Source organism: Grammomys surdaster, unplaced genomic scaffold (assembly GCF_004785775.1).
Source record: "Grammomys surdaster isolate TR1022 unplaced genomic scaffold, NIH_TR_1.0 121435, whole genome shotgun sequence".
NCBI classification, from domain to species: domain Eukaryota; kingdom Metazoa; phylum Chordata; class Mammalia; order Rodentia; family Muridae; genus Grammomys; species Grammomys surdaster.
In genome coordinates, this window is record NW_021617240.1 from 1 (window position 1) to 24,884 (window position 24,884).

General features: G+C 33.3%; 1 pseudogene; it reads right to left on the reverse strand.

The window, feature by feature from the left end:
- Positions 1-1,988: 1,988 nt before the first annotated feature.
- LOC114636046 lies at positions 1,989-17,372 on the reverse strand (annotated as a pseudogene).
- Positions 17,373-24,884: the final 7,512 nt, after the last annotated feature.

Consider the following 24,884-nt stretch of genomic DNA (forward strand, 5'->3'; position numbering starts at 1 on the left):
TGCCAGTGCTTTACCAATACAGATACAGATGCTTGCAGCCAATCATCTGAGTGAGCACATGGACCCCAATGGAGGAGTTAGGGGAAGGACTGAAAGAGCTGAAGGGGTTATCCCATGGAAAGAACAACAATATAAACCAACGAAGCCCCCCAGAGCTCCCAGGGACTAATCCACCAACCAAAGATCACACATGGAGGGATGCAAGGCTCCAGCTGCCTGTATGGAAGAGGATGGCCTTATCTGACATCAATGAATGGGGAGGCCCTTGGTCCTCTAAAGGCCTGATGCCCAGTGTAGGGAAATACTTGCTAGGGCAATGAGGCATGAATGGGGTATATGGGGGAGGACTCTCATAGAAGCCAGTGGTTGGAGGATAGTATAGAGGGTTTGCAGTCAGGAAACCAGGAAGGGGGATAACATTTGAAAAGTAAGGAGGTAAAACAACCAATAAAAATTTTTAAAACTGAAATTTTAAAAAAAAGAAGGAAAAGATTATGACCTTGAGAAGGCAAATGTGCTTAAATTTTGGTCTGAGAATTATCATAGTGTTAAAAATTTTGGAATCTTAATGAGTTAAGGAAATGTTTGTGAACAATTAGTGATTAGGAACATGATATAGGAATCTTTGGAGTCTATCTTGTCTAACATTATCTTTGTACTTTATGACAACTGTGTTGTGCATCTTAACTTGTACCATTATTGTCAATCTTTATTGTCAGTTTGAGAGGATTTATAATTATCATGGAAGTAAATAAATGTATATTTTAGGAAGAAATATATAGAAAAATTTAGCTAAGGTTAAAAGAGTCACTTAAATTATAAGGTCACTATTGTAGAAGATAGAGGAAAGCTGCAGTATTGAATGGTTACTGCATTCAGAGGATATTACATCAGCAGCATCCTCTTACATTTGAAGATCATATATTTTCAAATATAATGCCTGGACCCTCAGATTGTTCTGCAAATTATTTCAAATTACTAGTAAACATTGGAAGAGAGAGGACATATTGAGAATTAAGGACAATTAAGGGATGCTAATGAAGTTATGATATGATATTTTGAAAAAATATTCCATATATGCTAAAGCACTTGAGTATTTAATTCCTTTTAGGTGACATTATATGGGAAGTTATTGAAACTTTGTTAGAATTCAGACTTGCTGATAAAATTATGGCACAATGATTGAGAAATGAAAAGTTAAAGTATTTCCTCAATTTCAGATTTCTAATTTTATCTACTGCTAATACATAGGTAGAAACATTTTCTTTCTATTTCCTTTGCCTGTCTCCAGTATAACAATTTGATGGCATGCTTCTATCTTTGATAGACTTTGGTACTTCTAGAACCATACAACAAAATACAGTCTTTCTATAGAAACCATCCCTCCCTACTACCTTCTACTTACTAAAGTCTGTCTTCTTTGTTCCCCTCTCTTAAAAAACAAAGCAAGGAACAATATCAAATAAAAAACTCCTCTGCCCACTAAACCCAAAACAGGCAGGCAAAAGACTAATAAGAAAAAAAAGTCAAAACAAAGTGAAAGAAAATTTTAAATTCAATAAAAAGGGCAACAATTTGAAAATTATAGTCTTTCTTCTAAAAGGTCTTTTTGGTCATGGTTTTTGACCATACAATAAAAAATAAATTTGATCTTGTTTCATGACATTAATCACAAATGTGAGATTTGTCTCCAGTATATTAAAACATGAGTCATTTGGAGAAGCAAATTTTCTCTAACCAAGTGTCCCACCCCGAATTTGTGACAAATAGAGAAAAACAAATCTTCATACATTTTAAAAATGGGGGACTTATTGAACATTATATGATTCCATTGATCTGAATTAAAGGAAATGAAAAACAAGTATACTAGTATTACTTTATGATATTTTACACTGATGCTTGAAGTGTAATGAAACTTGAGTCAAGCTTCATTATATCACAAAACATAGTTGTGTTAGTAATATAAGCTCAAAACATTTAGATAATACATGAACCACATCTGAAAATATTTCTGGCCATTGTATCATCTGTTCTGATAAAGACAACTGTTGACGCTGGGGAGCATTTGCAGAAAAGGATCCTATTTTCACTTTTAGTCTAAAACCCTTTGGTAAATTCCAAAAGTTAAGAATGTCATAGTCTGCATTGATTGCCTGTCTCCAATCTGAACTCTTTTGTGTCTCACTTCAATGTCCTTCAGGAAAGTGTTAAGCTGAAAGACAAACATAATTTTATATTACATTATGACCAAGGGGCAGAACTAATTGTGAGTTGTGTAATGTGTGTGTCTTATTGTTCTTAATTTCTTCTATGAACATCAACATAATGAATATTCCGTTAATTATGACTAAGAGAAAACCTGAGACTGTAGAATACCATTCCATTTTTATTGATCTTTCAGGGAAAAACCTGAACGAAACTCAAGTAAGCAATCAATGACTACTAAAACGATCAACTCTTTTGAAACTTAGCAAAACCCACTTGCTTTTAGAATGTATTCAGAGTTCCAGTTTTTAAAATGACGGTGCTGATGTCTAGAAATTAATTAAAAGGCATGATTTCTATGTAAACCAACCATCATTGTTTCAATTATGTGTCCCTGTTTTAATTTATTTTGTAACAAATACATAAAGCAATGTGTTTTTAATTGCAACTATTAACATGAGAAGATTGTACACTAAATATTGATGACATTAACTTGATTTTGACTAAGCATATTTGATCCTGGTATCTTGCACACCATTTCAAAAAATCATACATTTGAAACTATTTGACATCCTGATAAGGTTAAAAACACAAAAATTCTGTGATTGTGTACAAAATAATCTGAATTTTACAATACCTAAGTTAGTGTTGTTGCAAGTCTCATAGGTCAGAGAGCTGAAAATAAAATACAGTAGAAATGTTATTACCTGCAATGGAAAATAGTCCATCCCTTCTCCAATTTCATATGGTTGCATTTGAAGTTGCTGAAATCTCATCTCATGGAGACTGTGAGTCACAGCATACACACCATTGTAAATACTAGTATTCTCTTCACTCATGGCCATATCCAATATATGGCTAGGTAATACATCCAAAGAAGCATTGGTTTGACAGTTGTCCAAAATATTACAATTAACATGAGAAAATGAGCACTTGAATAACAAATGCCACAACTTGGGAATATAAATATCTTCTGGGTATTTATTAGGATTAACTGTTTGAATAAATTTGGTAAATTCAAAACTATCTCTATAATTGTGCTTAAAAATTAGGCTTCCATGGAATGTGTCTAACATGAAATAATCAGCATTGTCAATAACATGATGTTCAATGTTCATGACGCAGACATTCCATGTCAATAACCTTTGAGCAATATTTCTCATTACAACTTCTAGAGAATCAATGTCACCATAAATAATTATTACATTTGTCTCATCAATATTTTCCCAGAATTTGGCAAAATATAAAGTCCATGTGGCTGGGATCATTTTTACAAAAGCTAGGCAGATTTGTTTTCTTTCCATCTCCTCTCTAAAATCTGACAGAATTTTATTTCCTTTGTGGTCATCAGGGATGATGAGACCAACCCAGGACCACCTAAATTGAACCATCAAGGAAACAATGGCACGTGAAAGAGATGTGTCCTTTGGGGTCATCTGGTAGAGAGAAGAATACTGACCATGGTCACTCAAGAGATGATCATAAGGTCCAAAAGTAATCTGAAGCAAATTGGAAAGAAGAGGAAGAATATAAACATCAAAAAATTTCATTGCTGAAGCAATAGATAACAGGACAGCATTTTCAAAGAACATTCTATTAACTACATTTTACAGAAATTTCTGTCAAGCCTGTAAGTTTCATGGAATAACCTGGATTCATTTACTACACCAACATTCTCTTACAAGCAAATGAAATCTGGAAAGAACTCCATTTGTCTGGGTATTGCTTTCATGTTTGGATAATTGATCAATCACACTTTCAGTTTAAAGAAACCTATAATATGAACAAAGGAAACTGACTGTCAGTTCCCACAATCCAAATTTTCTCACCTGTGGAAATTTAAAGAGGCGAAGCAATGTTCCAATTTGTGCAGATGTTATCCATGATGTTCCTGTGAGTGCAGCAGTGAAATTTCTCTTTTTGCAATTGTAATTAGGTAAAACCTTTCTCTGCAGATGAGCTGTGAGCCAAATACAAGTATTAATAAGTGTTTCCTTCTCAATGAATCTGACATTGTAGAAATCAAATCCAAGAGATATGTTGCGTAAAATATTGGGGTTCCTATTGATCTCTTCAATGGCAAATCGCAGAGCCAAAATATACTGGTAGTTCTTGAAGTTATACCTGTGTAAGTGGAATAGAAATACATAAGAGGATGATTATATATACTACACATATCTACATATTTAGTACAGTAAATTTTATACTTAAACTTTGATTGTACAAAACATGTAATTTAATTTGTTCACTATGAATAGAAAAAGTAAATTAGGTAAATGTTTTAGGGTTATGAAAGATCTTTTACAATTACTACATATCAATTATAGATCCTCAAAAAATATATTATTTATATTTTATAGGTTGATTCTTTACGCTTTGTTTACAAACCATGAATCATTTTCCCCCAAATAACAGATCTGTTGGAATCTAGATCTTTGGATTTCTGAGGTCTTCATATATGAATATTTACTATTTTATTATATGCTCATCCACTTTTTAAATATAATATGTTAATTAAATTATATTCCAAAGTAAATGTTGTTAGATATGTGGCTATTGAAGGTATTACTCTGATACAATTTATTGCATATGGCTGCCTGGAATAACTAGTGTAATAAAACAAGCATGGAAAAAACTGCTAGTTATCTAAATAGATGAGATTAAAAAGAGTGCATCACCATGTACTTTACATTTTTATCATTATGTGTGTTTGTTGTTTATATATGTGACTGTTTGCATGTGTGACTCTTAGTACATGCAGTTGTATGGTGTTATGGGAATATGAATTAAAGCCAAGCCAACCTACATTTGATTCCTAGATATTTACCTTATTATAAATAGTTTATTTTATTTATTTATTTATGTATTTGTGTTTTTATTTATGTGCTTATGCATTTTATTCATTTAGTGTTCAGTTACTTGCTTCAGTTACTCAATATCACAGAATCTATAACTTGACTATAAGTTGCTGTGTATATTAGGCTGGTCTTGAACTCAGAAGTACTCAATTGTTTCTTTCTCTAAACTACTGGGAGAAAAAGTCTTCCACCAGCATATCTACCTGCTGGAATTCTTTATTTTTCATCACATATGCCTGGATCTCTACAAAAAAAAAAGCTGTGGAGATTCTTTTTTTTTTCTCTCTTCTACCCTCTATATGATCACTGGATTACATGTAGATACGCATATTCTTTTGAGATTTGTGAACTCAGTTCCTCACAAATGGAATGTTCTACTATCTGAAACATCCCTTAATCTGTTGAATTAAAATTAAAATTGTTATTTTTGTGGAATAAATGCATTTTACTCGGAAAGGCCGCCAATTCAAACGGACAAAAATATCATTTAATTTCTCTGTTAAAATGAGTTGATCACAAAACAAAACAACAACAAAAAAGTCATTAAGGTTTCATAGTGTATATTTTTCTTCTCTATCAATGCTAAAAAAATTAGCTAAAAAGCAGAGGGAATTAAATAAGAATCAAAAGTTAACAATGACCTCAGAAAAAGTGAATTTTCAAGATAAGATGCAAATTATATCTATGATCTCATTCTAAATATAATAACATGTAATGATCTGTGAATGTTCAAGTGAATAATAACTCCAGTAAAGAGAGTGAAGGTCAGCATGAAGTCCAACCCTTATATAAGAGGGAATTATTCTTAGTTAAGGTTTTATTACTGTGAGAAGACAAAATGAGCATAGCTACTCTCATAAAGGAAAACATTTAACTGGGGCTAGTTTAAATTTTGGGGGTTTAGTCTTATTGTCATTGTAGGAACCATGACAGTATACAGGCAGAAATGGTCTAAAAATTTATCTGAGTGTTTTACGTCTTAATCTACAGGCAGCAAAAGTAGAAACTGGTACACACTGGCTAGACTTTTTCTTCTTAAACATGTAACCCTACCACCAGAATGGCACACTTCCTCTAATAAGTCCATACCTACTTCAACAAGGCCACATATCCTTATAGTGACGCTCAGTATAATCAAATATCTAAAGAGAATAGTTTACGGGACCATTCCTGTAAAAACCGCTACATTCCATTCCTTGGCACTGATAGGGCTGTAGCCATAAATTAGTGCAAAATGCATTTAGTCCAATTATATTTCCCATACTCTAAAACAGCCTCAAGTTTGTTAGAAGCTCAAAATTCAAAGTCTCTTCTGAAATTAATGTATATGTGCAATATAATCCCATGGAAACTAAAATTAAAAACCTAGAACACATACTTTCAACATATAATGGCCACGAATTTACAATACTATTTCAAATTTGAGAAAAATAATATAGTCAGAAAATATTAGATAAAGACAAGATGAAAAACAACCTAAGCAAATTCCAAACTCTACAATTTCATGTCAGATTTCAGAATGTTCTTTATATCTTCAATTCCATTTATTTCTGTTGAATTCAAAACACATCTTTCTCTGGGGCTATTTCATTCCTTGTTAGCAGTGCTCCTGGGCAGTTATTCTATTCCTCTGACATCTTAAATATCATGAGACAATCTAGGCTTCTCTTTTGGAGTTTTACATAATGGCTCCGTTAAGACTCTTTGTACAGATATCCCTGATATAATCCTGGCCTTAACAGATGTCCTCAGTCACAAAGAAAGATGCCATAATTACTTTCTTCAATCCTTGACTCTTAATGCCAGAACCACATGGCTGAACCTGCCAAGTTAGGATGCATACAACGACTGGAACATGGCTCCCCCCATAAAATTAAATCTTCACCAGTTTTCTGTTCATATTGTTTTCATTTACATTCTAATTTTGGATATCCTGAAGCTCAATCTGTAAACAAAGCTGATGGTCTTAAACTCCTTTTCACAAATTGGAAGCATAGCTGGTTGCAATTTTGTCCAGAGATTTTCACTCCTTTATTGCATTTAGCATCAGGCTCTCTTATAATCTCTGTATGTGTTTGAACACAGCAATTGGGTTAATAGTGGTATTTAGTACTTGTTTTGTCCTCAATCTGTACATTTTATTTTTTTGTTTCTCAGTGATTTTGTTTTTGTAATTTTCTTTATATGTCTTCATATGATTACACACTAATGACCACATGTCATTAAAAAAGAGGCTGTGTTGTAATTTTCTTTGCCAATAGAATATATCTATAACTCTACACTTTAACTTCAGGCACACTCTTTGAACAAGATCAAAATGCAGCATCATTCTTTCCCAAGATATCTCAAGAGCAATTTCTAGGAAACATACTAACATTCTTTTCCACTGTGTCCAATTGTGCCAGGAATACAAAGATCAAATTATACTCAGTAACATTTTTTCCAATTCTTCTTTGGTTGGTCCATTAATCAGCACTAAAAATTTTTTGCTTGCTTTCCTAAAAAAAGTTCCAAAATCAATATTTCTCCAAATACAAAACAAAGCCTAACACAGCAAGTAACCTTTCTCTTATATCAACTTGTGTTTTCCTTGCATTTGGTAGATGTGCAGACACACAATGACCATAATATGCCTCATAAAGGAAAACATTTAACTACAGCTTACTTGCTATGTTAGAGATCTTCTCCATTTCAACATGATGGGAAGCATTGCCATGTACAGTCAAATATATTCTTTCCCAAGGAGCAGAGAGTACTATTTTTTTATCCACAGACAGCAGAATTGAAAACCCTGGGCAAAATTGAGCTTCTCAGTCTTCTAAACCAACCCTGCATGGGGGCGGGGGGGCACACTAACTCTAGGAAGGCCACACATACTCCAAAAGACCACTCAGTATGGGTGAAGCACTCACACATGAATCTATGGGGCCCATAGCTACTAAAAGCACAAAAATATTTCTATTTGATAACTTCTGGAATAAGAGTCAGGCTTCTTCAATAATGTGATTTCTACTAGACAAGTAATACTATAGGATGACCTCAACTTCAAAGATACTAGAACAACACAAAGAGAACTTGATTGAGAATTGTATTGAATTTCGCCAGCAGCAGTTTGAGTGCAGAGTTGATTTGATGATATTGTAAGATTTTGCTAAGTTACTTTTCCATACAAGCAATGATTTATTTTCAATGAATTAAATTTATTCTTACCTTCATGCATACAACCAGAAAGCATAGAATGAACTTGAACATGTCCAATAGAGAAAAAGCAATTACTAAATTGAAGCAAGATTTGCAATTTTAAAAGTTATGGCTAAAATTGTAAAATAGCTATAAAACAGTGACACAGATTTTTTAAAAAGGGGCTTGTCCTCAGTACTTAAAAGACAATAACTATTATCATTAGCTCCATTTGTTATGCAAAGATTTCTTGTGTGAAGAAAATTGTTTTAAGATCTTAATAATTAAGGTAGCGTGTTTGAGAAGGCTTCATGAGTAAATATTTTTGTGGAGGTTCTGTCCTATACTGCCAGTGGTTATCTGCTGCAGCTGTTGGATAATTCTACATCAAAAAATGGATTGGTTGTCTTAGGTTGTGGAATTTCCTCTGTTTTAGGAGCCTGAGGTAGGTTCCTTACACAGTTTCCTAGGTTTGATAAGATTGCTGTATTATTAGTTATTACATTAGAATCAGAGAAGGTAGTGCCATTTTTATGAAAGCTAGTTTAACACTCTTACTATAGTGGTACCCTTTCAGACAAGAAGGACAAATGACTGGATTTTTTCTCTGAGTGGGGTCAGGAGCATTAAAATTTATAATACCACCTGCCTTACTTGGAAAATGTTTGCTGATAAGTCCAGGCTTATTACTTGAACAGTTTTGTGAGCCAAGACTGATTTATTAAATATTTTCTATACTTGAAAGAATTAATTTTTACTGTGTCTGGATATATATATTTGAAACAAAAAGTGTTATATAAGCTGGGGCTAGTGGACTTGATCATTGCTGGTATAACAGCTGTAGTTACATTAATTGCTAGCACCACTGCTTCTGAAATTGCTTTCACACAGAAGTTAAGACAGCTAGTTTTGTAATCATTTAGCAAAAAATGTTACTAATATGTTGAGTATAGAAAAGTATTTATATAAGTGCTTGGAACAAAGGATTGATGGGCTTTATCCTATTCAAATTATAGTAATGAGGTTCAGAGTATAGGAGTATGGAGTCATCTCTAGTGTCATGCAATATACCAGTAGAGTTATGTTATTTCTAAAATTTACAATGATAGTCATTATAATTAGAAAAATGTTTAAAGATATTTGTTGGGAATTTGGCATAGTTCTAAGACCTCTCTGGATATTTTAACTTTGCATAGTGATATTATGAATTTAAAGAATGCTGCTCTCCTGAGCTTTGATGCTGCAGATAATGCTGATAAAATTATCTATGGCTTGAAGTCAGTATTTCCATTTTGTCAAGCTTCAAGAGTGGCATATATAGTTTGATCATGCTAGCTTTTTTCATCCTGGAAATGCTTTTATTCCTGTCTATCCTGTTAAAGCTTATCTTTAACAACATCAACATGTTGGCAGCTGAAGTAGATGACTTGAAACAGAAAATGGACCCTCAGAGAGTGTTATTAATTTAACAGGCTCTAAAGCCAAGGATGGGTAAGATTCTGCACAGAGCCTTACCAACCTTAGACAGAAGTGCATTGATTTTGATAATGCATATTCCAAAACGCGTAAGGAAGGCATGGTTGTCAGAATGACCTAAGACAGGCTCAGTTTTATTTATGCAATAGAAAATAGGGAGATGTAGGTAGCTTTTTGGGCTGCCTGGCAAGAAAATGACATTAGCCAAGGATTAGGAAATGGGCTGCAGGCAGGAATATGACATTAGGCTAGAACAAAGAAGTAATTTCAAGCAGGATTCTAAAGCCTAGACAGGAACAAAGAAGTAATTTCAGGTAGGAATCTAAATATTAGGCTAGAACAAAGAGGCAATTTCAGACAGGTATGTAAATTTTAGGCTAGAACAAAGAACGATGCTTCAGACATGAAAAATGACTTTGGGCTAGGACAGGAAAGTAGGCTCAGATATTTTTGCCATCCTGATAAGCCCTTAGAAATAGTGTTTACAGGAGTGATCATGGAACTCAGTTTACTGCCTTGCATATTCTTTGACTACTGGTGTTTATTGTGTTGTTTGTTCTTTGATTATTTGTTGTATGGCTAGCTCCTCAACCTAGAACTGACCTTAGTACATGATGAAATTAAAATGGTATAAAAGCAAAAAGGTGAATGGGAGAGTGATACGGGGCTCATGGGGTTGGGATAGGAAAGGGGATAAAATCTGAAATGCAAATAAATAAAATATGCAATAAAAATAAAAATTTCAAGGAAAGAGTTATCTAAGATATTTGAAAGAATAGAGAAAAATGAAAAAATTAACATATGATATATTTATGGATGTGGGGAATGGTTTGAAGGAACAACTGACTGAAAAATGAAACCTTAGTAAGATTTTGGTTAGTCTTCTGCCCTTGTTAGTTTTTTTGTAATGGATTAACCTTGAAAATATGAAGTAAAAACCTCAGTATATGCTTTAAATTAATTTTGAGATTTTTGAATAGTCTTCAGAAAAGACTGACAAGTGGGTGTAGCATTCACAAAGGCCTGATTTAAAACAACAACTTTGAAGCCGGGCAGTGGTGGCGCACGCCTTTGATCCCAGCACTTGGGAGGCAGAGGCAGGCGGATTTCTGAGTTCCAGGCCAGCCTGGTCTACAGAGTGAGTTCCAGGACAGCCAGGGCTACACAGAGAAACCCTGTCTCGAAAAACCAAAAAAAAAAAAAAAAAAAAAAAATCTTTGGCTTCAGAGCCTCTATCAGCTGAGCAACAGAGTCCTCAAAACATTTTTCTGTTTTCTGTATTACATTAGAAGCCTTTAGATATCTGTATCTCTGTTAGACAAGCATCTCCATGCTTCTCGAGCTCAAGTTGCTATTTTTATTAGAACTTCCTTTTTCATTTTTCAGTGAGTTGTTCTTTCAAACCATTGCCCATACTCAAAAACATTTCATATGCTCACACTTTCACTTTTCTCTTTTCTTTCAGACATCTTAGATAACACTTTTTGAGCCAAGTTCATATATATACATCCAGACATAGTAAAAATTCATCTTTAGTTAGGCAGGCAATTGCTTTTTCAAATTTATCATAAGTCTCATTAGCAATTTAAATGGCAAGAGTTCTTATAAGGGATTCCTTTCCTATTTATTATTCTTCATAATCACTGGAAAACAACCTAATTATTGACCCTGAAGCTGTGCTGAGAGTACAACAGCAGCAGATCCAATAGGCCACTTTTGTTTCTTTTTATTTTTTCAGGGTGTCTTATGAGATTACTTATATTTAAATGGTGTAGAGTTGCACTTATATTCATTTTTTGTTAGTTTCTTCCCTGAGTCAGTGCCTCCTCTGAGGTTGATTTTTCTTCTTTTGATTTATCACTACCCTCTCTTGAGCTACTTTTCTCTGATGTTTATATTAAGGAATTAACATTATTCTTAGATCCTGATAGAGACAGTAGTAAGGGAATCCTCTCACAAGGAGGTGAATCTAATGTCTCCTTAGCACATATGGCTTTTTGTCATCTTCCAACACCTTCCTGAGCACAGTCCAAATAGCAAAGGCTGTAATGGACATGGCTAATCTTCTATTCTATGTAACCAGTTTTTAATATCTAACCCTGTTTTCTTCCATGTATTGATATCTAACGTTCTCCTTCTTGGAAACCAAGGACTAACCACTTGTACAAACATAAGAAAGTCAATCAGCTTGCTAGTGCCAGCCTTAATGCCCCTTTTAAAGAGTATGCTTCATAACATCTGTAAAGAACTGTCTGTCAATAGATTTAAATTTTCCCATCTTGAGAGATACACACAAAATGCACACAACCCAGAGCTGATGCCTCCTGATCTAAGGTTGATAATGATAGCTCCCAACAGAAATGAAGGAAGAACTGCCTGATGATAGCAAGCAATTCAACCCAGAACTGGTGGCTCCCATCATAATTCAGGTACTGATGGTACCCAATATCAGCCTCTGCTGATGGCATTAGGCAATGTCAGCTCTTATATCTCACCCTAAATAATCATGCACTCCATGGCCAAGAGGCTTTTGCAAGACACAGTTGAGAGACCTCTCCCTGTGGTTTTATCTTCCAGGTTCCAGGAAAAATCCCTATCCCCAGGCTCAAATTTAGGTGCTATGAGCTTCCTGGTCTGGAGAGAGTCGAAATAAGGCACAGTGTAGGATACAAGTGTGGCTTTAAAGTCTTAGGGTCTCCGAATATTCTAGCTATCTACCTATACTTAAATGCTGATGATAAATTTTAAAACTACTAAAAACTTTCTTGCTCTTTCTGAGGGCAACCAGCTTCTAGTTTAGAAGATTGTTATCTGTAGCCTGGCAACTAGGGATTAAGTAATGTGGCTTGTGATCTATCTAAGCAGGAACTGCAGAGATCTAACTTTCAGTCTGCTAGACGAATATCTAAGGAAGAAAAGGGGGACACTTTGCCAAGTGATTATAGATTTTATTTCTAAGTTGTAAAATGTTTCTGATGAAAGCTATCTTAAGAAAGTGGGAAAAGCAGAAAGATCCAAAGCAGGGCAAGAAATTATTTTTTCTAATTTTTCTTTGACTAAGAAGTGTTCTGTCTAAAAATTTTCTTCTCAGTTCAGTTCTACTGACACTTCCCTTTGTCCTCAGCACTTATACATCTTTCAGGATATATATTATTCACATGTTAAAAAGTTCACCACAAGGTCCCATATAAAATGAAAACATAAATTGAAATGGAAGTTTACAACAGAGAATGTTTCATGAATATCCATTATGAATAATTATCTGGCAAAAATTCATCACCTGTCACAGCTTCACAGATTCACTGCAAGTTAAAATCTATAACTAAGCTATTAAAGAAGTTTTGCATAGATAAACTCAATCAATATTTTATATTCTGTCCTAACATTTATAGTAAATTGTAGTTCCATTTTTCAGACCTTTCTTAATTGCTATACAACTTATTGGAATGTGATCTGGGTAGGAGAAATTCTGGTTACTATTTAGAAGAAATTAACTGGTGACACATGAGAGACTAGCAGGGTTATCAAGACAGCTTGGACTATCAGAAGAGGACCTAATTTTGAGTCACTCTATAATAAAGCTTAATAAACATGAATATAATTTTAGAATTTCTATAGAATCATTATTAAGAATTAAAAAGGCACCTATTATTTTATTTAGCATCCTTAAAAAACAGTTCATCTTGCTGTATCTGTAGAGATCTGCTCAAAAAGGTAGGCAAATACCTAGCAATTGTTATATATGTTTAATAATAACAGGAAAAGCATATTAATAGCAAGAATCTTTCCATAAACTAATTTATTCTTAGACCTTGACAATTGCAGCTTTGTAATAAATATAATCTAAATCAAAGTCATTGATTTAGTAACCTGCTAGTTATTAGCCTGTCCTATGAAGGCTCCTGACAAATCCTATATTTGTGGATGACAGATATAGGCAGAGAGGGCGTGTTCTGGACTAAGTGTGGGCATTAGGGAATATGATCACTACACTGAGCTTCTAATAAGTATAAATATATTATCATTATTAAGATTGTCAAGGATAATGTTTGTGGTAGGGAAGAGGACTTGCTCAGCAAGTTAGGGGTTCATTTTTCCAAAGTATCCAATTTGCATTCCCAGAAATAATATTAGGCAGATCACATTCATCAAAATCTTGAGGATCCAAAACAAGAAATGGACTCAATGGATATAAACATGAAAGGTTCACACAAACACAGTCACAAAAACACACTAGAAGAAAAAATAGAAACTCATAAGAATATTAATATGGTGGCAAGCAGTAGAGGTGTTGAAATATAAAAAGCATGATCAACAGCCTGGAAGCCTGGGTATAGGAAAATTGCTTATTCTACCTACATCTTTGATATTAATTAAAATGCTATTTTTTGAATACATGAATGTGTTTAGAAATTAACCTGATTTTTTATTTGAACAATTAAAAGTGCTTTGATATTAAAAACAGAAATGATAAAAATTAGAAATCATTAATTTTCAAGGAAAGCAGACAATAAAAAGGTAAATGAAATAATATAATACAAAGGAAAAGAATTCATAAGTAGAATGCTTAATTTGAGAAATAAATGATACTTTTTCATGTATAGATATTATATATTAAAATAAATACATATAAACATTTGAAGATATATATGATTTTTGAGAATTACTTACATGTGAGTAGTTAAGTAGTTATCACTACTAATAGAGCAGAGATACTCAAAATCTACAATCACAAAACAATGATCAGAGACAACTTCAATAAAAATGATTTGATCACTCTCCTTTGCACACCAAGTTTTTAAAGCACATGCTCTATGGTAAAATATTCCTTACAGTGCTGACAAAAAGGACATCAGTCTTTAACACAGTGAGAAATTGCCAAACAAACTTATGCCACAAGGAGTACACTATATGCTATGAGTTGCTTGCTTGTCTTTGTATTTTTAATTCTGATCAAAATACCTCTGCAGATTATGTCTTCCTTAGAATACACACAGAGGAAAAAAAAAAGCTCACAAGTAAGATCTTACTGCCAATGAAATGTGCTAATGGGATAAATAGAGGCCAGTGTTAACAACAGGGTAGACACCAAGGAAGAGCTTTTGTAGTTACTAAAAATAATGATAATAAGGCCATGAAGGAATTGTGTGTGAGTTCAAGATTCAGTCAATGCTTTTGTACTGAAAGCCAATTAAGCATCACAATATAGTTAGGAGTGGAGCCATATTCATTGTTAATAATCACAAAGGAAAACATGATAGAAAGGATCCAGAAGGCATTATCTATACGAGAAATGTTCTAGAAAATTGGCTTGTTGTTTCATTTGTAAAATTGCTCACAATGGTGCATAGCTCCAGTAAAATAATAAAATCTATAAAAAAGAAAATTGCTTAAAATTGAATTCTTGTGATGCATCAATTTTAACAAGCTTCAAGCAATAAGATGAATATATTTGATGAAATTAATTTTGACATATATGTCCGAAGTCATATTTTACTTGATGAGAAGGAAATTATAACACTCTCATCAATCCCTTGAGAAAATTCACAACTTGACTTGGAAAGATTCAAGGTAAGTCAGCCAAAGGATTAAAAGTGTTGGCCAATAATACAACTTATGGATTTCAGAATTTTTGTACTGGACCTGGGGACCTAATGTTGGTGTTAGCACACACATTATGGAATGAGAACATTTGTGTGAACAATTTTACCTTCACATGCAAATGTGGGTTACATCAAAAGTATGTACATACATGCAAATCATGGATATGATAACAAGTTTGAAAATACTGTAACATGAATGTGATTATAAAATAAGCCACATTCCTCTTAAAATTATTCCATACTCATAAGGAATACTTTATACAACAAATACTCTTAATACATTATAATAAATGTTACTGAACTTTGTCATTAATTTAACTTATGTATTTCTGATTTTACACAAGCTCAATGTTTTTCACAATCAATTGTCTTATTTATAATGACTAAGCCAAATTAATTGCTCATATATCTGAAAGAAGAGTGTATGGTGTGAAACACTTAGTGCTGTACAAAATAAAGAGAAACACATTGTTATCTGAACTGCTGAGAGGAAAAGGCACCAGAAAGGGTGATTTATAAGGACCATTAATTATGTTTAATAAAGTAAAAGTTACCCCACCCAACAACCAATGTTGTCGCATCTACTATGCATTTGAGAAAATATTTTTTCCTTTTAGTCAAGATTTGATTCCCTAAAAAATTAGAAACACCATGAAATATTTTATTCAACTAAGAAATGTTTATAACCATGATTCATACATTTTAAAATTCAAAATAAATCTTTCAAAGAAATAAACCATTAAGTTTTAATTTATATCTCAACAGTTTTTCTCATCTACTCTCTTTGATTTAATGCTTTAAAAACTTGAAATGTTTTACCAAGCACAGAGAATTGTCATATAGAGCATAATTCACCTTCACACATTCTTTGGCTTTTTTAACAGTCATTTTAACAAATTTACTTTTAGAGATTCTAAAATTTTTCATCTATATCTTTTGGTCATTTTCTACTTGTTGATTTCCAACACATTTCTTAGTGTATTCACAGGTATTTATAAGTGTATTTGCTCCATTTCCATGCCATACTCCCTATATCCATACAGATATAAGAAAATATTCTTGGGAAAGCAAGATGTTGTTTGGATAAAACATTTTATTTACTTTATTAAGAAACATACATGAATATTTACTAAGCAATACTTGTCTGACACTCTCCATTAACCTGAATTATTTAACTCAAGTTAAGAAACAGCACCAAGATGAAACTTTCATACTCACTGTGTCATGCTAGACACATATACAAAAACAAGAATAAATACTGAAAACCAATGGAGTAAACACAGGAAAGCTATTTGAGAATAAAAATTAAATTATCAAACAAATACTTATAATAAAATATGAGATAGATGCAATATCTAAGGAGAACAGAAGTATTCACAACTTTTAATTGTGACATTGCTAACTATAGATCAGCTGCAATTAACACACATGGCCTATTCACTCTCGGATCACAACAAACACTCCAAAGTTATTGCATTCAAAAGCATCATCTAACATCACAGGCACAATCAGGACTTCTGAAATGCTGTGAATAATAAATCATGTTTCATGAAATCATAAGAATGAAAACTATTCAGACATTGTGGCATAACAAGTAAGACAAATGAGGTTACTGTTATCAATGACTCACTAAAATTAATACAATTAAAGATAACATTTCATTTCCCACCAAGTGAGGAATATAATCCAAAACCAAATAAAATTGTTAAAAACATATTAAAAATTCTGAGTGAATTTGTCAAAATAAAAACTAAATAATAAGTAAATTTTAATGACTACACCATCTAAGTCATAAGAATTCTGAACTCAAAAAAATAAATAACTATACTCATTGTATGTAATTGTCTAAATATTGATATAGTAGAGTTGAATTTGGCATTTTCTTCCCAGTGTTGAAAGTATGAAGAGGGAAAAATGCACCAATCACAACATCTCCTTCATGGTGAAACTCTTTAGTGATTATGTAATAACATCTACTGATATTAAAGGTAATAGCAGAGACAAATTTTGGACTTTGCAAGAGCCAGAAGATAAAAATCCTGGAGAACATCCTATTAGTACATTGGTCTTCTTGTTGCATAATACAGTGTCCAGCACATATATACTCAGTGCTTGTTTTTGCGACCATGTATGTTTTGAATATGTTGATGACTCAGTCTGTCACACTAATCATTCTACAGGATTAGGAAAGCCATTGGGAATTTGAAACTATCCTTTCCCTTGGAATGTGTTGCTGAGCCCTCTATTCAAGTGAAAAGCAAATTCAGAAATATGTTTTGAGTGTGTGCGTGTGTGTGTGTGCATGTGTGTGTGTGTATGTGTGTGTGTGTGTTTGTGTGTGTGTGCGGATTCTTCACTAGCCAAAGGCATTATGACTTCAGCAAAGACTACTAATATTAAGAACTCAGAATTGATCTTCTCCAGGGACAAATTGTCTAGTTACATGAAGCAATAAAATTTTGATATGAAAAACAATTTAAGCTGATCCTTTCAGGTTACATCAGAGGAAGCCAACAAAGTGGAAAAGAAAAATTCTAAAAAGAAAGCATTGCTGGTAAAAAAAAATACTCAAAATTAATACATAGTAGAGATTTTTGTGGCAAATAAGAAGCATGAATTATGGGAAACAATTTCCAAGCCACTGTATACAATATTCATTGGTGTAACTTATCCCAACATTTTCTCCTTTTAGTCCAAAAAAGGGACTTTATCTCTAATATCTGTAAACATTATACAATAGGAAAACATGAGAACTGTCAGTGTAAGAATTATTATTATAATGTCCAGTTCATTTGTACTTTACAACTTTCAACATAGTACTCTCTATCTTATTGAATCCTAAGAACTGTAGAGGGTTTGTGTCTAACAAGCAAAATGAAAATTACATTAAAAGTTTATACTTAGAAGGCAAACAAATGAAATTTTAGATTTGGGGCTTGTGACTATAATTATAATATCAGAACTTCACTGATTAATGTTGAGCTCTGGACTTATGAAGTCTATCATTCTTCTACTTTTCAAACCAATTAAAGACCTCAGAGGGATAAATTACTGCTGAGTAAGCAAGATGTGCTGACCAAGGACCTTCTCTGTTAAATAGAATGACAGAGATTTACTAGATATCTGAACAGTAAACAAAAGTTTACCAATAACAGTGGGGACATCCATCTTTGGTAGCCAGGCTCAGAAGCTCTGAGTGACCTGACATTGAAGCAGAAAATTTGAAGGAGTGTTCTACTTTGTCTAAGAGACTTCAGGAAACTGACTATCCAGTATCTTGCCAGTCAATCATTTGGCCTCTACTGTCATCCATCAAGGTAAAGGACAATTTTAGCCTAGTGACCAGTTTTGACACATATGTAGCAAACACAAGTGAAGACTACTTTTAACCCATCATCTTATGAAAAGATTCAGAGTGCTTCCATAACTTGATGTATCTCTCTATTAAAAATATCTTTTTTATAATTAAAATATTTTAAATGTCCCATTCTGCAAAACTTTGCAGTGTGTAAAAACTATCAATATAACTAAAGTCCATCAAAATAGAAAAAAAAATTTGCTTGTTTCTTGTTAATTTTCCTAAGATTAAGCTGGAACACAAATAGAAAATACAATGTTAGGCTTATTCGTTTAATTAAGTGCATCAGTTCTGACCATAATTACAATGGTAGTTCTGAATGCATTAAAGGATTTGATTATTTATAAAGTTACTGATTTCCAATGTGAATTTATTAATTATTACTAACAGTTTATAATAGTAGCTTTTATATGTTTAGTAATTTTAAATAAGGAATTTAAAATAAAACTCTTTTTTTAATCAAACAAATGTTTAAGGGACAGTCTATAAGAGGATAGGCCACTTAAATGACTATGAGAATATGCATAATGAAGAAACCTAAATAATCATTCCATGGGTTAAAGGAAATAAGATAATTCTAATTTGACAAAACTGTCGTCCAGAAAATCATAGAGAAGTCCTAATAACCAGCATTAACCTTAACATGGCAATAGGGACCAGTCCTACATTGATGGAAAGGATATGAGTTCCTCTTCCCAGAGATAAGGAGAGTTACTACCTTTTTAGCAAGGAGGGACCTTCTTCAAACTTCTCCTGGATTGGGGCTTCTGTAAAAATCATTGACCTTGAGAAAAAGAATGTCTTGAGGGACCAAGAAATATATGTTGTTCCTTATCCAAATAACAGCTTGATGATGAGTAATTACCAAAACTCATAGTTAGACGTATGTCTTAATATAATTATTGTTCATATAAGTGGGTATTTATAACATGAAATTTTCAGTCATCTTTCAAAAATTCTTATGAATTTAGCATATTCCCGACTTTTGTCACTTTCTTATTCTAAAAGAACATGCAATATTCTACCCTTCTTTTGTTTTCAACACATATTTCCCCCCAATTTCATGCCCTAACACTAAACAGAAGATAAAGGAGACATGAGAGAGAGAAACAGATCCCTGAATATATTTTTTACTTTCATCCCTTACAATTAAGAACTTCTAATCAACTTTTCTATATGACCCAAAACTAACAATACGAACCATTCACTCCACCTCTAAAAGGAAAGAGAGAAATGTTCTCTATAGAAAGCTTCCTGTTGTCTGGTGGCAACAACATGTTTGGACACCCAACGGAAATTTAGATGTTGGCCAAGTCTTGGGAAAGATGGCTCTTTCATTCCATATACAAGCTTTTTGGGACCATCTGTTACTAGGAAACTGCAGGCCTACTTGATGCAATCTGTGAGTCTGGAGCACCTAAGGCTAGCCTCTTTGAAGCTGCCTTGTGTGCAGATTTGGAGGAAATACCTGTACCAGACAATACTCAGGAAGAGATGTTGAACTTAATGATCTTCAAGATAAATCTTTCAGGATGCTATTAACTTTATTTGTGTCTAATGGGTTTGCTCTGAAAATCCACAAAATTTTAAAAGTCAAATTTTAGAGACTTTTTTTCTTATTAATCTAGTATATACTTTGTGTTGTGCACAAAACAGCAAATTTTGGCTCTGCTCTACATATGAGCATATGAATAGCACCTGTCCATGTCTTTAAGGCATTTTGGACTACATAAAGAAACTGTAATATTGGTTCACATCCCCAATTATGCTTTTTGAATGAATGACATGCAACAATAAAACAAGAAATCCAGTGTTGCCAAAAAGTTTCATTAGCTACTGGAGAGATAGTTATGTGTCCTCCACGTATCCAACGACTAGTTGCAGGTGTTCAGGAAAAAAATTTAACCATTGTTATATGTATAATTACCACAAATATCATAATCATGAAGAGGTAATAAGTACTCAAAGGTTTTTTCACTTCTCTTTAAGCTGTTTGCATGTGAGGGGATCAGCTTTCACATCTTCCTCTGCTTTACTGTCTTCTGGTTCTCCTCCATTATATTTTCCATGTCAGGAGTCAAGATTTTTAAGACTGATTTACTGACATTCAAATGTTTTAAGTTAATAAAGCATTATGTAATCCATCTCTAGGAGATTGCATATCCCTCTTCAGTTTTATTATTGTCTTATTTGAATAAGTTAAATTTTTCACAACTCTTTGATTGGTAAGATTATACAGAATACCAATAGTACATTTTATATATATATTTCATTTTACTTTATACATAAGCCAGGCCATTATCAGTTTTAATGGGTAAAGTTATTCTAATGATAGGCATAAATACCTCTTGAGGACTTAATTCAATGGTGAGCTAAGGCTTAGTGTTAATCTCTAAGATATGCTGTGACTTAAGCAAGAAGAATGTTAAGGATAATATGCTATCTCCCAGTAATAGTTAAGAGTTTGTAATTGATCTTGTCTAAACTGTACTTTCTGTTACTGATGTTTCAGTAGACCTATCATATATTCTAAATAGTTAATAATCTCCTCTTTGTATTTTTTCTGAAACAATTTGTAAAATCCAGTAAGGCAAAATTGATTTATTTCAATTAGTATCTATTTTAAGGTAACAGTATTGGGATTAGTAAATAGTATAACATCCATTTCATGATAAATTATAGAGTGGGAAAATGGTTTACTATTTTTGTGTCTGTTTTAATAATTATTAAGAAATGACAAGGTTGTTTAGGGAATAACACCTTAAATGTAAGTAAAAAATCCAAAAACATAATTAAAAAATTCCTCATGCCATAGCTTTCCATTAATATCATTTTGTAGGATCTTTTACTGATGGATGTGGGCATAGTGAACAGTAATTTTTTTATCTTGTTCTTTCAGGGGTGTGGTAAAAAAAACTCAATCTTTAACTTAATCACTAAGCTATACTGTGATTCGTACAACAAAAATATTAAGGACAAACCATCTTACACAGAACAAGTAGGCTAAATTACCTTAGTTATAGCTCTTAAGTCTGTTAAAATTCACAACTTTCTGAATTTTTAATGATAGATAAATACTTCTAAGATCATGTGAACTCTTCTATATGTTCACACTCCTCTTCTCTGCCCAACTATTCTAAGGCCTGTAACTTTTTCTTAGTTAATGGTCACTGTTCTACATGACAAACGTTTATAAGTTAACCATTTCAATGGAGCAGGGAAGTGACCCACTTCACACATTTAGAGAGTCAAAATATCCCATATCATGATGATGGGCAGTCTTTAATTATTTTTAAAACATTTTTCAATCTTTAACAAGAACATGGTCTATTTTATGGCTTTTTCATGAAGTTGCAGAAACATTTGTTTGTGTTTTCTACTGTTATAATAAATTTCTTCCACATAATTCTATGGCTATATCTGTCACATGTAACTTATGTCAATGTCTAACCTATTGTTCAATACTTTAAATCTGTTTAGTCTCTGTTTTATCTGGGACAATGTACCAATCCTCAGTTTAAGCATAAATAATATTGCAGTGTCCAAATTGAATCCCAAGGGTCCGTTAAAATTATCATTATATCTGCCCTAATATTTAGGCATTCAATCCCAATTACATCTAATTGTAATTTTAACTTTGGTCTCAGATCTTTTATAGCATTTACAGCTTGCCAAAATATCTTTCCATACCTTTAAAATCTTTTTCTACTCATTAGAGTTGTTCTGCCCTTGTCAAATGGGTCGTATGTAGTTAAGTTTAGAGCACATCAGTCTGTCATATCAGGCATTAATTTTAAACGTAATCTCTAGAATAGTCTCTCCATGATGGATGGTCATCAAATAGCTCATGTCATTTTTGTCAGGTCCAGACGAAGGCCCTCAGGATGTTTTGAAATACTAAGGAATTTAATCGTATTTCTCTGATAAACTACATTCATAAGCTCTGTGTGCCTTTTTCATGTCTCATATATACCTGTAAACCTTCTCTTTGAATTAAAATTAGAGTTAATATTGTCTTTAGGTGTTGTGGAAAATGAAACATGGAGATATCTATAGAAAAAAATGTTATCAGCCAGGAGATTAAAATAACTGTTTTCTAACTACTACAGTGTAGATGCCTTAGTTAAGTTTTAACTTCTGTGAAAAGACACCATGACCAAAGTAACTCTAATGAGAACACTTAATTGGAGCTTGCTTACTGTTTCAGAGATTCAGTTAAATTTCATCAAGGTGGGAGTATGGGAGTATCCAGGCAAGCATGATGCAGGAAGATTGAGAGTTCTACCTCTTCATCTGAAAGCTGCTAGAAGAAGATTGACTTCCAGGCAGCTAGGATAAGTGCTTGAAAACCCATGCCCACAATGACACACATACTTCAACAAGGCCCCACCTACTCCATCAAGGCCAAACCTACTAATACTGTCACTCTCTGGGGCAAGGATAGTCCAACAGTTAGAGTAGAAAGTATTATTTACATGAAACTACATGGTATGTATCTGATATGGTTCTACTAAAAATAATATGAGTTAGTCACTTCTCTATGGGGCAACAGGACATGAACTGGGTGTCTCAGCAAGACACATTTCTGGTTTACCTTTCACAATCCCTAATAGTTATAAAAATACATTTTGAAGTAGCCAAGATGGATTCCAATTATTGAATTAGAAATTATTGAATCTGAGAAATTATTGTTACATCTGCCCTGGTATCTACTACGGCTTCTAAGTCTTAAACTTAATTTTAATTTCAACATAGTTCCCTGATCATTTATAGCAGTTAGTCAAAATGTTGTTTTCTTGTACCTTTGAAATCTCCTTTTCAATCCATTAGAGTTGGATACACATCTATTACACATCTATCACAACACAATGATATATGTATTGTGTGTCTCAAGATTGCACATAGGGACATACTTGGAAGATGACAAATTTAAACTTTAGCTTTATTATTTCATCATATGACATTTGTCTTGCATACTCTTTCAACTGAAAGTTGGCATTTGATTATGTGTAATTAGTGGGAGATGTACTGAGATAATTGGACTCTCTGCTGCACAACATATCATTAGAGAACTTCTACATGGAGAAGAAAAGGAGGGATTTTATACACTAAACAAAGTCAATTGTTCTGCCTGTAGAGTAATTGGATACAAATTGGGGTAGACCTATGAGTGATGAGTAAAAGAGAAAGGTAGACAGCCTATGCAAGAGATTCTGTCTAAGGCAAGAGAGAAGAGTACTGGGTTAGTACAATAATCTCTCTGTGCTTTTGACTGCAGACATCAGTATTTAATGATATGGCTTCTTAATTTATTTGTCATGCTATACTATAAACTTAAATTCTAAACCAAATAAACAACTTTCACTTATGCCACTTGGCTAGAATGCTTCTTTTGACAGCAACAAATACTGGGACATCACTCTGTCAAGGTAATTCCAGATAAGAGTGTCAAAGTCTGACTCTTTTTTGCATAAAATAATCAAGAATTACACATCATCCATCATCACTCACTTATTCTTCAACCCTCAAAAATAGACAAGTTAAGAGGCATACTATGAGTCCCCATAAGGCAAAGAAAGAGAAGGATTGCTTTTTAGAGTATGACTATAGTAATAAGTGGGAGTTTGTGAATGCTAAGGGAACAAATAAATATTTTTCTCTCAATTTTTCTGAAATTTATAATAGTTTTTTTAAAAGTTTTGGCACGGCTACCTATTTACAAGGGCTATGACTACTCAGGCTGGTAAATTTCCACAAAAGCTGCCTGTTTACAATAGTTTATAGCGATCTGTTTCAATGTTTTTCTACGGAGATCCAAGACTTGGTGTTAGTATACATGTATGGCAGGCCTATTGCTGATTTTAGACCTATGGCTGATTTTAGGCTTTCAGTGTATGAGCAGGGCTGTCCCTGACATCTCCTTCCTTTTCTAAGTATAGAAGGATTGTGGCAATTCTAAACTTGTGAAGGTAGGGATAGAGGCCTGACCTCCAGTAATTGAAAGGGACTTGGTAATGGCTCCAGTGCCCCTGTTGTTGTCCAGTGAGGCATGAGGGCTATATCCATACCGAACCTTGACCCAGCCAATACCCTGTTCTGAAAGATATTTGTACTCCCCCTGAACACCCATGCTTCAGTGTCATCCCCTTCCTCATATCCTGCCTTTTTGTGTTTATAACTCTTGTGTGAATAAGTAAAAATTAC